Source organism: Leucopleurus acutus, assembly GCF_964270905.1.
Source record: "Leucopleurus acutus genome assembly, chromosome: 13".
Lineage (NCBI taxonomy): Eukaryota > Metazoa > Chordata > Mammalia > Artiodactyla > Delphinidae > Leucopleurus > Leucopleurus acutus.
In genome coordinates this window covers 73856529-73868975 of record NC_139155.1, presented here as the reverse complement: position 1 = coordinate 73868975, position 12447 = coordinate 73856529, and positions in this window count along the sequence as shown.

Below are 12447 nucleotides of genomic sequence, written 5' to 3'. Positions count from 1 at the left end.
CGCCCGCGGAGGCGGCGGCGCCGGGACCCCGCTCCCGCCGGGCTCCCGGGTCCCCGAGGGCGAGAGAGACCCCGAATCCCGAGGCAGGCCGGGACCTGGGCGCGGCCGCACCCCCCATCCACCCCGGCACGGGGGCCGGGCCGCGGGAACGCCCTCTCGGAATGAAGCGCTTCCCGGTGCCTTCAAGGTAGCTCGGTTCCGGATCTGGGGCCCCCCAGTCCTTCTTCTCAGGTCCCCGCTATCCAGAATCTAAGAGGTCCCCAATCTCCCTGGGTCGGGAGGGAGATAGACCCCAATCCCCTCACGTTCCGACTGGTGAGGATCCCTCCATTCCCCCGGTCCGAGCGAGAATCACCCTCCGAGCCCCCAGTTTCCGCCGAACCTAATTTAGAGTTCCCCCCTCAGCGGCCCTCAGTCCGCTCCCAGTGTCCCATATCCCCCATATCCAATTCGGGGAACCCTCTCGGTGCCTCGCGTCCCGAGCGGGGAGCCTTCATTCAGCACCGCGGTAGAAATAGTGTCCGTTCCCCTCAACCCTTTCTGAGAATCCCTCTCAGGTCCCCCAAATCCCTTCCGTCCTCAGCCGTGGACTCTATAGTCTGTTGAGAAACCCCCTGCCCCGAGCCCGGGTTCTTGGTTTGCCGCTGCCCGCAACCCCCTCCAGTGTGAGGAGTCGCCACAGTTTCCCTCACTCCCCGGCTCCCTCGTGTCAGCCCTACACGGACTTCTGTCTGGATTCGGGAAAGCAGGTTCCAGAGGCTCAGCGCCCAACTCCCCACCGAGGCTGGGGGAAAGGTCAGCGCCTCCAGAGCCTCCCGTTTCCAGTTTAGGAGCTCGATGGCTCCGCTGTGCACCTTCCCCTCTGAATGACCCCCCACCTTTTTTTTTTTTTTTTTTTCAGAGTTCTAAGCCCCACTCCATCGGATTGGAAGAACCCAGGCTGCCTACCCACTGCGTTTGGAGTTACTTCTCTCGGTCCGTCTCAATTTAGAGTACTCCCATGGAGGCAAACGCCTTCCCGTCTTCCTTCTCCCCACACCCCAATCTTCTGGGTCTCGAGATCCTCCAGTGCTTTCACCCCAGCCTCCTGGGGGCCATCTCATCCACGCCTTAAACTCCCTCCTCTAGCCTGGGAACCCCGAGGAAGTCCATCCTGGATCACCTCTGGACCCAGGCCACTCTCCCTATCCGCCACCTCTCCAAATCCATGTCCTCTCCTCAATTCCTTGGCTGAAACCAGCCAAGAAAGGGTCAAAGTCAGAGGCTAAGGCAGCCACTCCTTCCCAAATCCCCAACACTGCCGGGGGTCTCAGTGCCACACAACCCCCTCCCTCCCAACTCACCTCCTACTCCTTCCCCCCCACTCTTCAATCCACTCTGTGTAACCCAGTGACAATCCCTGATGACGAGCCCCTTGCTCACCTTGACCTCCATCCTCAAGTTAGCCACCTTTTATTAACGTGTGCAGGAGCTCTGGGCAATGTAACCCTGACCTCTGGAAGGATGCCCATCCCCCTCCACTCAGTATATTTTCCCTGCCCCCACCCCACCCCAGCCACCTCTAGTAGAAAAACAGGAGAGACTCAGGTTAATGGTTTCCTCAGGGACCTTCTGGGAACACTCAGCAGGTATATCCTGCCACCCTGTATGCATAACACTAAAAACAAACTTGCTTTTTCCTGTTTTTATCATCTGACTGGTCCCACAATTTCTCAGAATCCCCTGAACTGGGGGTGCGGGGCACCCCACACAGGGTATTTCTCACCATCTTAATACAAACTGGAACATCAGGTGTGTCCTGGGAGAGACATGGATAAGGGTCAGCAGAGAGCACCTCCGGTGTTAGGGAACTGACCACTCCTGGGTCTAAATTTCAGGTTTCCTGTGTGTAAAATGGGGCCAGTGGGGAGGTGCGGGGAGGAGGGAGCCCCAAAGCGCCCATGAGCATCGATTTTGGTGCTGGTGCTCTTGGGAGGGTAGGAAACGGGTAAGGGTCATTTGTGCAGAGCCAGCCAAGCCCGGTGAGATAGGAACCATTTATTAGCATCCTCATGCAGGACCTCAGAGGAGGAAGTTTCTACTTGTTGTCACTACCTGTCACGTGTGGGGTGAATTTACAGAAGTCCCCTCCCACTGCAGGTTCTCACTGCAGGTTCTCATCCCAGTCTCATTGCTTCCTTCCACTTTGTTCACAGCAGGGGTGAGGAGTACTTCTAGAGGTAGCCCTCCCAGGACAATGCAGCTGTAAATGGATGATCCTCACAGTAAATTGAAGATCTCAGCGGTATTAAGAAAAAACGATCTTTAGAGCAACTGGCCCAAACCCCAGAATTAGGAGATTAGAGGATTCGGTTCCAGCTCTTTCTCTGTTGTATGACACACCCTGAAAATCACTGAGAGAATTAAAGCATAAATTGCTTTATACTTTAAAAAATCCTTTCGAAAAATACGGTGGGCAAATGACATTGCGCCCAAGCACCAAGAAGCAGCTTGGCACATTCATTCATTCCACAAATATTTACTGAACACCTTCTACGTACCAGACACTGTCTTAGGTGCTATATTCCTACCACCTACCTTGGCGAAACCTGCTTACTAGAGACAGGAGTCAGATAATAAATAAATAGATAAATAAATTAGTGATTTGTCAGTTACATGTTGGTAAGCGCTGGGGAGAAGGAAGGGGGCTAGGGAGGGTGGGAGGCATGGGGGAGAGGGTGATAAGCAATTTTAAATCAGGAAAGTTCTCACAGGGAGGGTGATGTTTCAGCAAAGAATTGAAGGAAATGAGGTCCATTAATCTGTTATCCAGAACTCTCATTTAAGCAGAATTTCTGCATCTCTTAAGTGCAATGATAGTTGATATTCATAAATTGATTTCCCCTGCTCTAAAACAGTGGTTCCCAAACTTTAACGTGCATAAAAAAAAAATCACCCAGTGATTTTCAGTAGACTCAGGGTAGACGGGGGCTCTGAAAAATGCATTTTTAAACAAGCACCTCTATCCGATGATGCTGATAGCTGAGGTTTTCCTTGGACCACTCTTGAAGAAACACTGCTTTAAAATATACTAAAGAGTCTTCTAGAATGACAACAATAACAAAATTAAAGATTAAATTACAGCCTGTGTGGTTTTGGTGTTGAGAGTATTTCACTGTGTTCTCATTCTTTGAAAATGCAATGCCCAAGCAAAACACTGGATTACCCAGAACATCCCATTTCTTGTCCATGCAGGAGAACGGAAAATTTACCGTAAGCTGATTAGGAGCCAAACATTTATAATCAGTCTGTTTTATACCCTTCCCCCCATTTTTGCCCTAATTTCTCTCTATACTTTTTACTTTTCTCAAATTCCTGAACTCGACCAGCAGGCAATTGGCTGGGGGTAATGAGAGCACTTGACCAAGAGTCAAAGGATCCATAGGTTGGTCCTGGGACCACCACTGTTTCTGGATGGGTGAGTCTAGGGATTTGCCACTCAGCCTTCTGGACTTCCACTTACTCTCAGACCTGCTACAAGACTTAAGTGAGATCACGCGTATGAAAACACCTTAGAAATTCTGAAGCACTGTGGAGAGGTAAGGAGACACCGTGACTGTGCATTCCCAGGTCCAGTTAACTTGGTCCAGTTCAGATTCAGTTCCCTTCAGGACAGTGTGGAACTGGCATAAGGATGTACATATAGATCAATAGAATAGAATTGAGAGTCGAGAAATAAACCCTCACATTTACAATCAACTGATTTTTCGATAAGGGTACGAACACAGTTCAATGGGAGAACAGTCTCTTCAACTGGATAACCACGTGCAAAAGAATTAAGTGGTACCTCTACCTCACACCGTATACAAAAGCCAACTCAAAATGGTGCAAAGACCTAAAACTAGAAAAAGAAAGATCAGTTGGACACCATTAAAATTAAAACATCTGTGCTTCAAAGGACACCATCAAGAAAGTGAAAAAAACAACCCAAAGAATAGAAGAAAAAGTTTGCAAGTCATATATTTGATAAGAGGCTTGTATCTAGAATATATAAAGAAGTCATACAACTCAATAATAAAAAGATAAATAACTCAATTAAAAATGAGCAAAGGGGTACTTCCCCGGTGGTGCAGTGGTTAAGAATCTGCCTGCCAATGCAGGCGACACGGGTTCGAGCCCTGGTCCGGGAAGACAGCACATGCCGCGGAGCAACTAAGCCTGTGTGCCACAACTACTGAGCCTGCAAGCCACAACTACGGAGCCCGTGTGCCACAACTACTGAATCCTGCGCACCTAGAGGGCATGCTCCAAAACAGAGAAGCCACCGCAATGAGAAGCCCGCGCACCGCAACGAAGAGTAGCTCCCACTTGCTGCAACTAGAGAAAGCCTGTGCGCAGAAACGAAGACCCAATGCAGCCAAAAATAAATAAATAAAAATAAATAAAATTTTTAAAAATGAGCAAAGGATCTGAATAGACATTTCTCCAAAGAAGATATGTAAGTGGCCAATAAGCACCTGAAAAGATGCTCAACGTCACTAGCCATCAAGGAAGTGCAAATCAAAGCCAAAATGAGATATCATTTCATACCCACTGAGAGAGCTATCATCAGAAAGATAGATAATACCAAGTGTTAGTAAGGATCTGGAGAAATCGGATCCTTCGTACACTGCAGGTGGGAATGTAAAAATGGTATAGCACTATGGAAAACAGTCCGGAAAAGCAGGTCCTCTAAAGGTTAAACATAGAGTTACCATATAACCCAGCAATTCCACTCCTACATATATACTCCAGAGAGAAATGGAAACATAATCCACACAAAAACTTATACATGACAGTTCATAGCAGCATTATTCATAATAGCCAAAAAGTGGAAACAAGTCAAATATCTATCAACTCTGTACAATGGAATATTATTTGGCCATACAAAGGAATGCAATACTGAGACTTGCTACAACATGGATGAATCTTGAAGACTTGATGCTAAGTGAAAGAAGCCAGAAACAAAAGGCCACATAATGTATGATTTCATTTATATGAGATGTCTACAATAGGCAAATCCACAGAAACGGGAAGTAAACTGGTAGTTGTCTAGCATCTGGGAGGTCGGGGGAGGGGGGAGATCTAGGGAAAGGGAAATGACTGCTCGTAGGTACAGGTCTCTATTTGGAGTGATGATAGTATTCTAAAATTGATTATGGTAATAGTTGCACAATTTTGTGAATATAATAAAAACTATTGAATTATAAACTTTAAATGGTAGTTTGTACTATATGTGAATTATATCTCAATGAAGTTGCTACCAAAAAAAAATCTCTTACCTATTATAAACCTTTCTCTTAGCCCAGTGTCTATACATCAAAATGAAATTGACTTTCTTTTGCCCCATGGCACCTTGTTTTTATCATTATTGTTATTATTATTATCATCCAGAAATTATTAAGTACTTTCCATATACCAGACATTGTACTAAGCACTTTTCAGGGATCTTCCCATCTCATTCTCCCAGCAATTCTTCGCGGTAGGAACTCTTGTATTTTTATTTTACTGACCAAGAAAACAAGTCTTAGAGAAGTTTAGTAATTTGTCCAAAGTCACATAGTAAATGGGAAAAGTAATAGCTAAGACTTATTGAGCAATTACTATGTTCCAGGCACTGTATTAAGCACTTTGCTTCATGAAACTCATTCAGTCCTTACAACAGCTCTATAAGGCAGATCCCGAAACGGAAGCATCGAGAGGTAAACTTGTTAATAAAGATCAGATTGGTGGAAAGTGGGGGAGCTGAGATTTGAACTCAAGTCTGATGCCAGAATTTCCACCATGAACCCCTACATCATATTATCTACCTATTTTAATATATAACAATGCACTTATTATAGGGGTTCTGGACTGTCTGTTAGGCTGGTATGAGAGCTACTTAAGGGCAGGGTTTCTGTGCTAAGCCTCTCTGCAATCTCTTCCACCATCATCTCCATCCTCAGGACCATACCTTACATTAGATGTTCAATAAGTACCTGCCTAGAACCAGTCAGTGTGGTAGCGCTGGAGGATGCCATGGTGAATGAGACAGGCAGCTATCCCTACTCTTGCAGAGCTTATAATCTAGAGCCAAATACAAGAGTTTTATTTACAGCTTTTTAAGCAAGTCATTTTAATCACTGCGATAATCCAACGCAGCAGGTTCTATTAACATGCCTGTTTTACAGATGAAGAAACTGAGACTTGGATACCAGAAATGACATGGCCAGGGTCCCGCGGCTAGCAAATGTGCGGGGCCAGTCTAAACCCAGCTCAACCTGACTCAAACGTTACGCTACATTCTGTCTCCGTTTTTTCCCTCTGACTTTTCCCCCTTGTCGGGGCAGGGAGAGAATTAAATAAACTATTCTGCTTGCCCAGCTGAGAACACCCACAGTCTGTCCAGACCTGCTGACTCTCCCACTTTCTCACTGTCGCTTCCAATGACAGCCAGAGTCAGTTTGATGTGTTGGTGAAAGGGGGATGCTTTTGGAGTTTAACGGTTTCAGCACCTGAAGTCGCCTCTCTGCTGTAATTAACAGTTTGATTTAGTCTGGTCAATCAATAATTCCACAATTCTGGGGCTGAAGACAAAGATGCTAAGGGCATGCCTCCTTTATTTTTTTAAATGTTTATTTTGGGAAACTGAAACTGCAGACCTGGAGAACAGAAACCGCAGGTCTGTCCGTGCTGACTGTGGGGGAAGGGATGCCAGTCTGTTGGCAGGGGCTTCCGGTTACACTCAGGCAAAGCATAAAGATGAAGGGCTGGCTAGAGGAGTGGGTCCCATCTATGAGTCCTGTCTGGGGAATAAACTGCCCTTTCCCTAGAGACCAGGTTTTCAGGTATCCCAGGGAAATTGTTTTTGGAGTCAGTGAATGTAGTAGAAAAAGCATTAGACAGGGAGTCAGAAGCCTGGGGCTCCATCTCTGACCTTGAAGCAGGTTCTTCCCCTCTCTGAGCCATAGTTTATTCATCAGCAAAATGGACGGCGGCCAAATTATTTCAGACATGAGAAATTGGTTTCATTTTTTTTTTTTCTGTTGATTAGTAGTGGCTGGGGCAGGGCAAGGATAGAACGCTGTGATTGATTAGCGATGTCTGACATGGATACAGCTAATCCGGGAATACAGGAGGAGTGCTATATATCTGCCTTCCCTAAGCTATCCCTAAGTCTCTTCCAGTTTTGGTCTTCTAGGGACTCTCGAACAAGAAGGACAAGAATCAAGAGCTATGCAGCCATCTACAGGGATCAGGCAGCCAAGGGAGGAAGCAGCAAAGTGACAATTTTATTAATAATGATAATACTTGGGAACTTCCCTGGCAGTCCAGTGGTTAAGACTCTGCAATTCCACTGCAGGGGTGATGGTTCCATCCCTGGTCAGGGAACTAAGATCTCACGACATGTGGTCAAAAAAATAAAATAAAATAAAATAAAATAAAATAAATAAATGATAACACTTGATTCTATAGGTGGAGGAAAATGTCTGAAAGAATTTACATCAAACCATAAACCATTAACATCAAACGGGGTGGGGGAGGGGGCATTGACACACATTGTGTGTTAGTATGCGAATGGATTTTTTCCTGTGGGTACGGATTCATTTTAACAATCAAAAAACATAGTAAAAGTAATTTGGGTGAGACTAAAGACTTTTTCAAGAATGGTCATAAGAGCATTATTCATAATAGTCAGAAATTGGAAGCAATCCAAATGTTCATTAATAGAAGAATGAATAAACTATGATACATTCATACAATGGAATACTACGCAAAGATAAAAAGGGACAAATGACTGATACATGGATGAATTTCAAAAACATTACGTTGAGCAAAAGAAGCTGAACTCCTAAAAATACATACTGTATGATTCCATCTATATGAAGTTCTGGAACAGGCAGAACAAATGCATGAGGAGAGAAGTTGGAATAGTGTTTGTCTTGGGTGGGGAGAAGGGAGCAGATATTGACTGGGAAGCAAGAAATTTTCTGGAGGATGAAAATGTTCTTCTACACCAGCACTGTCCAATAGAACTAAGATGTAATCCAGAGCTGTCAACCACATACAATTGTTAAGATATATTTTACATTACTTGATATCCAGTGTATATTTGGTCCTTATGGCTCTTCTTAGGTTGGACCAGCTGCATTTCAAGCGCTTAGTAGTCACATGTGGTGAGAGGCCACTTTAGTAGACAACACAGGTCTTCATTTGGGTTGTAGTTATATATAAAAATTCATCAAGCTATGCGCTTAAAATTTGTACATTTCACTTTATGTAAATTATAGCTCAATAAAAAAGAGAATCATACTTTACTAAAGAGCCAAGATTTTTAAAAATTAAAGGGAAGATAGGAAGAGACAGTGGGGATAGAGTAACCAGGCAAAGAAAGAATGAGCTACATCCATAAATCTATTTCCCATCTTAGCAGGGAAATCTACCTGTACTCAGGACCCTCAAGACTGGGTCAGAAAACCACAAAAGATTAACTTTGGCAGAAGCTAATCAAGTGCTTAGTTTTCAGTCTTCAGCATCATATCCTAATTTTTCTAGTGTGTTACGTGTAGCATGTAACTAATCACAGTAAAAGTAAATATAGACAATTTTACTGAATCCTTGACATTTGCTCCAGATGGTGCTAAGAACTTTCCTGCATGATCTCTTTTACTCCTCTTCACAGCCCTCTGAGATTGGCTCTACTATGATCCTCCCATTTTGCAGACCAGAAAACCCAGGCTCAGGAACTTGTCCAAGGTCACTCAACTCAGAAGTGGCAAAGAAGGGATTTCTATGCAGGCCTTCTGGCTTCTGACCTGGTATTCTTAACTGATACCTCTACTGAAGCTTGAAAACGCTCCACTTGCTTTAAAACAAGAAAGAACAAAATGAAGAAGAAAAAGAAATAAACAAATGAGGAAGAGCAGACTCAAGGTTATGTCTATAAATAACATCACACTTGCTCCCTGACCTTCAGACATGCTCTCCTGGCAGACAGAGGAAGAGCTGGGGTTATATAGAGCCTCAGGCTGTCTTATCTGAATGTCCATGGAATTGTGCGTCACGCGGGAATGTCATTCCACCAGGAGTGTCCCAATTTCACAAAGGTTGAGAACAGCTGCCATGAAGAGCCTCTGATATCTATGTCTTGATTTACAGATGGAGAAATTTAGAGATCCAAAGAGAGAAGGGTCAGGGGGCTTCACTGGTGGCGCAGTGGTTGAGAGTCCGCCTGCCGATGCAGGGGACACGGGTTCGTGCCCCGGTCCGGGAAGATTCCACATGCCGCGGGGTGGCTGGGCCCATGAGCCATGGCCGCTGAGCCTGCGCGTCCGGAGCCTGTGCTCCGCAACGGGAGAGGCCACAACAGTGAGAGGCCCGCGTACTGCAAAAAAAAAACAAAAAACGAGAGAAGGGTCTTCCCCAAATACTCAGTGGCTCCATCTTTGCCTCTTCACTTTGCATTGAATTAATCCAATATGCCTTTTCCACTGAGTCAGGTCCTTTGGAGGAATCTATACCTGAATGAGACTTGCTGCCAGTCCTTGAGGGGTTTATGCTCCAGTAAAGGGACAAATTACCATATATCAAGTAAAGTATGAGGACCGTAAGAACTTAAGAGAGTTTTGCAGGCTCAGGAGAGGGGGAGTACAGAAAGTTGGAGAGGAAAAGGAAGATTGGCATTTGAGCTGGATCAGAAAGCAGAAATAGAGGAGTGGGCACTCCCTGAATGAGAGCCAGTGGACACCCGTGTTGACTGAATTGTGTACGCATTTCCTACACTCACTGCCTAGCATGGTGCTGGGTCTACATTAAGGCTCAAGCAGTGTTGGTTGACTGACGCAGGATGAACTCACTCACCAGAAATGGAGAGAGAAAGATGCATTCATTCATTCATTCAGCAAATACTTACTAAATGTCTGTTATGTTCCAAGCATAGTTCTAAATGTTTTACCTGGGACTTGAGTCAAATATACCATCACCAGGCCCACCTCTCTTTATCCGACATAACAGAACAACAATAATAGTAAGAGTAGGAGCTATAATTACCATTTATCACATGCTTACAATGTGCCAGGTGCTTTGCTAAGCAATTTACATTAATTGACTCATTTTGTCTTCCCTCCCAAACTGAGGTAGGTACATTTATTAACTTCACTTGACAGAAGAGGAAACCCAGACACTGAATGGTTGTATAACATACTAAGGTTACACAGCAAAGAAGCAGGGGAGCTGGGTGTTTCTTTTTTTTTTTTTTGTCTGCGCCTCACGGCTTGCGAGGATCTTAGTTCCCCTACCAGAGATACAACCTGTGCCCCCTGCAGTGGAAGAGCGGAGTCCTAACCGCTGGACTGCCAGGGAATTTCCGGGAGTTGGGATTTTAACACAGGCTGGTTCTAAGCCACGCCAGAATCCAATCACTTCTATGCATCATCTCATCCACCACCAAGTCCGGGTGCCACTCCCTCAGCAAGATGCCTGTAATGTATACCTGTTATTCCGGCAGCTACTGTTGCCCTCTGCCTCGGCTGAAAACCCTCCAATAGTTTCCTGCACTGGTAGAACAAAATCCAGACCCTTACAGTGGCCCAGAAAACTCTAGATAAACTGGTCTCTGCCTCCCTCTCCAGCTTCATCTCCCCCACACCCTACCTCCCCGCTTTTCTTCGATCATCTGGCCTTACAGAGCCTGGAATCACCAAGTTCTTTCTCATCTGAGGGCCTTTGAACCACCTTCCTCCAGCCAGGAACATCCGTTCCCATCCTGGAGCACCTGCCCTTAGCCTTCTTCTCTGAGCCTGCAGCACCCTTTAGTTAACCTGGAGCACCTTCGCCTTAGCCTAGACACCCTTCCCCAGCTTGATCATGCTTCCCCCACCCAGGAACATCCCTCCCTCCTTTCTGTGCCTGGTTCCTTCCTTTCCATCTTTCACATTTCCGGATAAATGTCACTTCCCCATGAGACCTTCCCTCATCACTTCTCTGATCCTTTATTCCTTTGCCTTTTCCTCACTCCTTCTCCCTTGTAGCACCTGCCACAGTGAGGATTCCTGTGTGCCTATTGCTCGGTTAACACCTGTGTATCCCTAGGTCATAAGCTGTTTTAACGACAGTTTTCTTCTGTTCCCCGTCGTATGGCTGCCACATAGAAGTCACGCTACAAATCTTGGTAGAATGAACAAATAGGTAAATAGGGTGGTAGACACATTACCCTCTTTAGGTGTCAAGGAATACTAATAATCACTGTTATGTTTCAAGCTCTTCTTGCAGGGCAAGAACTTTCACGAGTTGTTTCATTTACTCAGTAGATAACGCTATGGTGCAAGTATAATTATTATTATCTCCATTTGACAGATGAGGACTCTGAGGTTCAGAGAAGTGTTACCACCTGGCCAAGGTCACATGGCTGGTAAGAGAAAGAGCAGGCCACCCAGGCCTCTCCACTCAAGGTACCTCTGTCTCACCCATCACATAACACTGCTTCTCAGAATGTGGGCCTGCCCATTCCAGGATTGCCTCTCCCCGCTTCCCTCCCCTATCCCTTCCTTCACTTCCTCCAACGAGGGGTACCTGCCTTGAATTCTTTAGCTAGAAGAAGAGGATCAAAAGGTCTGTCAGGGCCTGGCTCCTTAGTATAGTAATAATGATCATTGTTATTGTTTATAGAAACATTACCAGGTGCCAGACCCTGTACTCACTTGTAACACAAACCACCCTGCGAAGTAAGAACTATACTATCTGAGGCTCAGAAAAGCAAAGCCATTTGCCTGAGTTTACACAGTTAGGAGATAGAACCAGGGTTCAAATACCTGCCCCTCTGACATCAGACTTTGTAACCCAGAAGAGGGAAGTCGGATCCAATCTGGAGCATTCACTCCCAGGCCTTCCTGCCAGCAGTCCCAGCTGTTCCTTTAGAAGGACTGCTGACCTTGCCCTGTCATCAGGACCAGCAGGCCCCAGAGAGGGGCGAGAGCCCTGGGAGCACTGAAGATGATCCACCAAGGAAAGACCAGGCCTTCTAGATGTATTTTGTTCTATTTCATCCATTTTTGTTTTTTTGGCCCTGCCATGGGGCTCATGGGATCTTAGTTCCCCTACCAGGGATTGAACCTGGGCCCTCGGCAGTGAGAGTGCAGAGTTCTAACCGCTGGACTGCCAGGGAATTCCCTATCTCATCTTTAGAAATTATCTTTTGTGTATGTTTTATAACATAGATATTATTGTACATGTATATTTTATAAATAAGTATATCTACAGGGACTTCCCTGACAGTCCAGAGTTTAAGACTTCCACTGCAGGCGGTGCGGGTTCCATCCTTGGACGGGGAACTAAGATCCCACATGCCCAGGGTGTGGCCAAAAATAAATAAATAAATAAAATAAGTACATCTACATATACTAGAGATATGGGCTCAAAGGTGATTTCCTCTTAGGGGTGTATGATCACAAA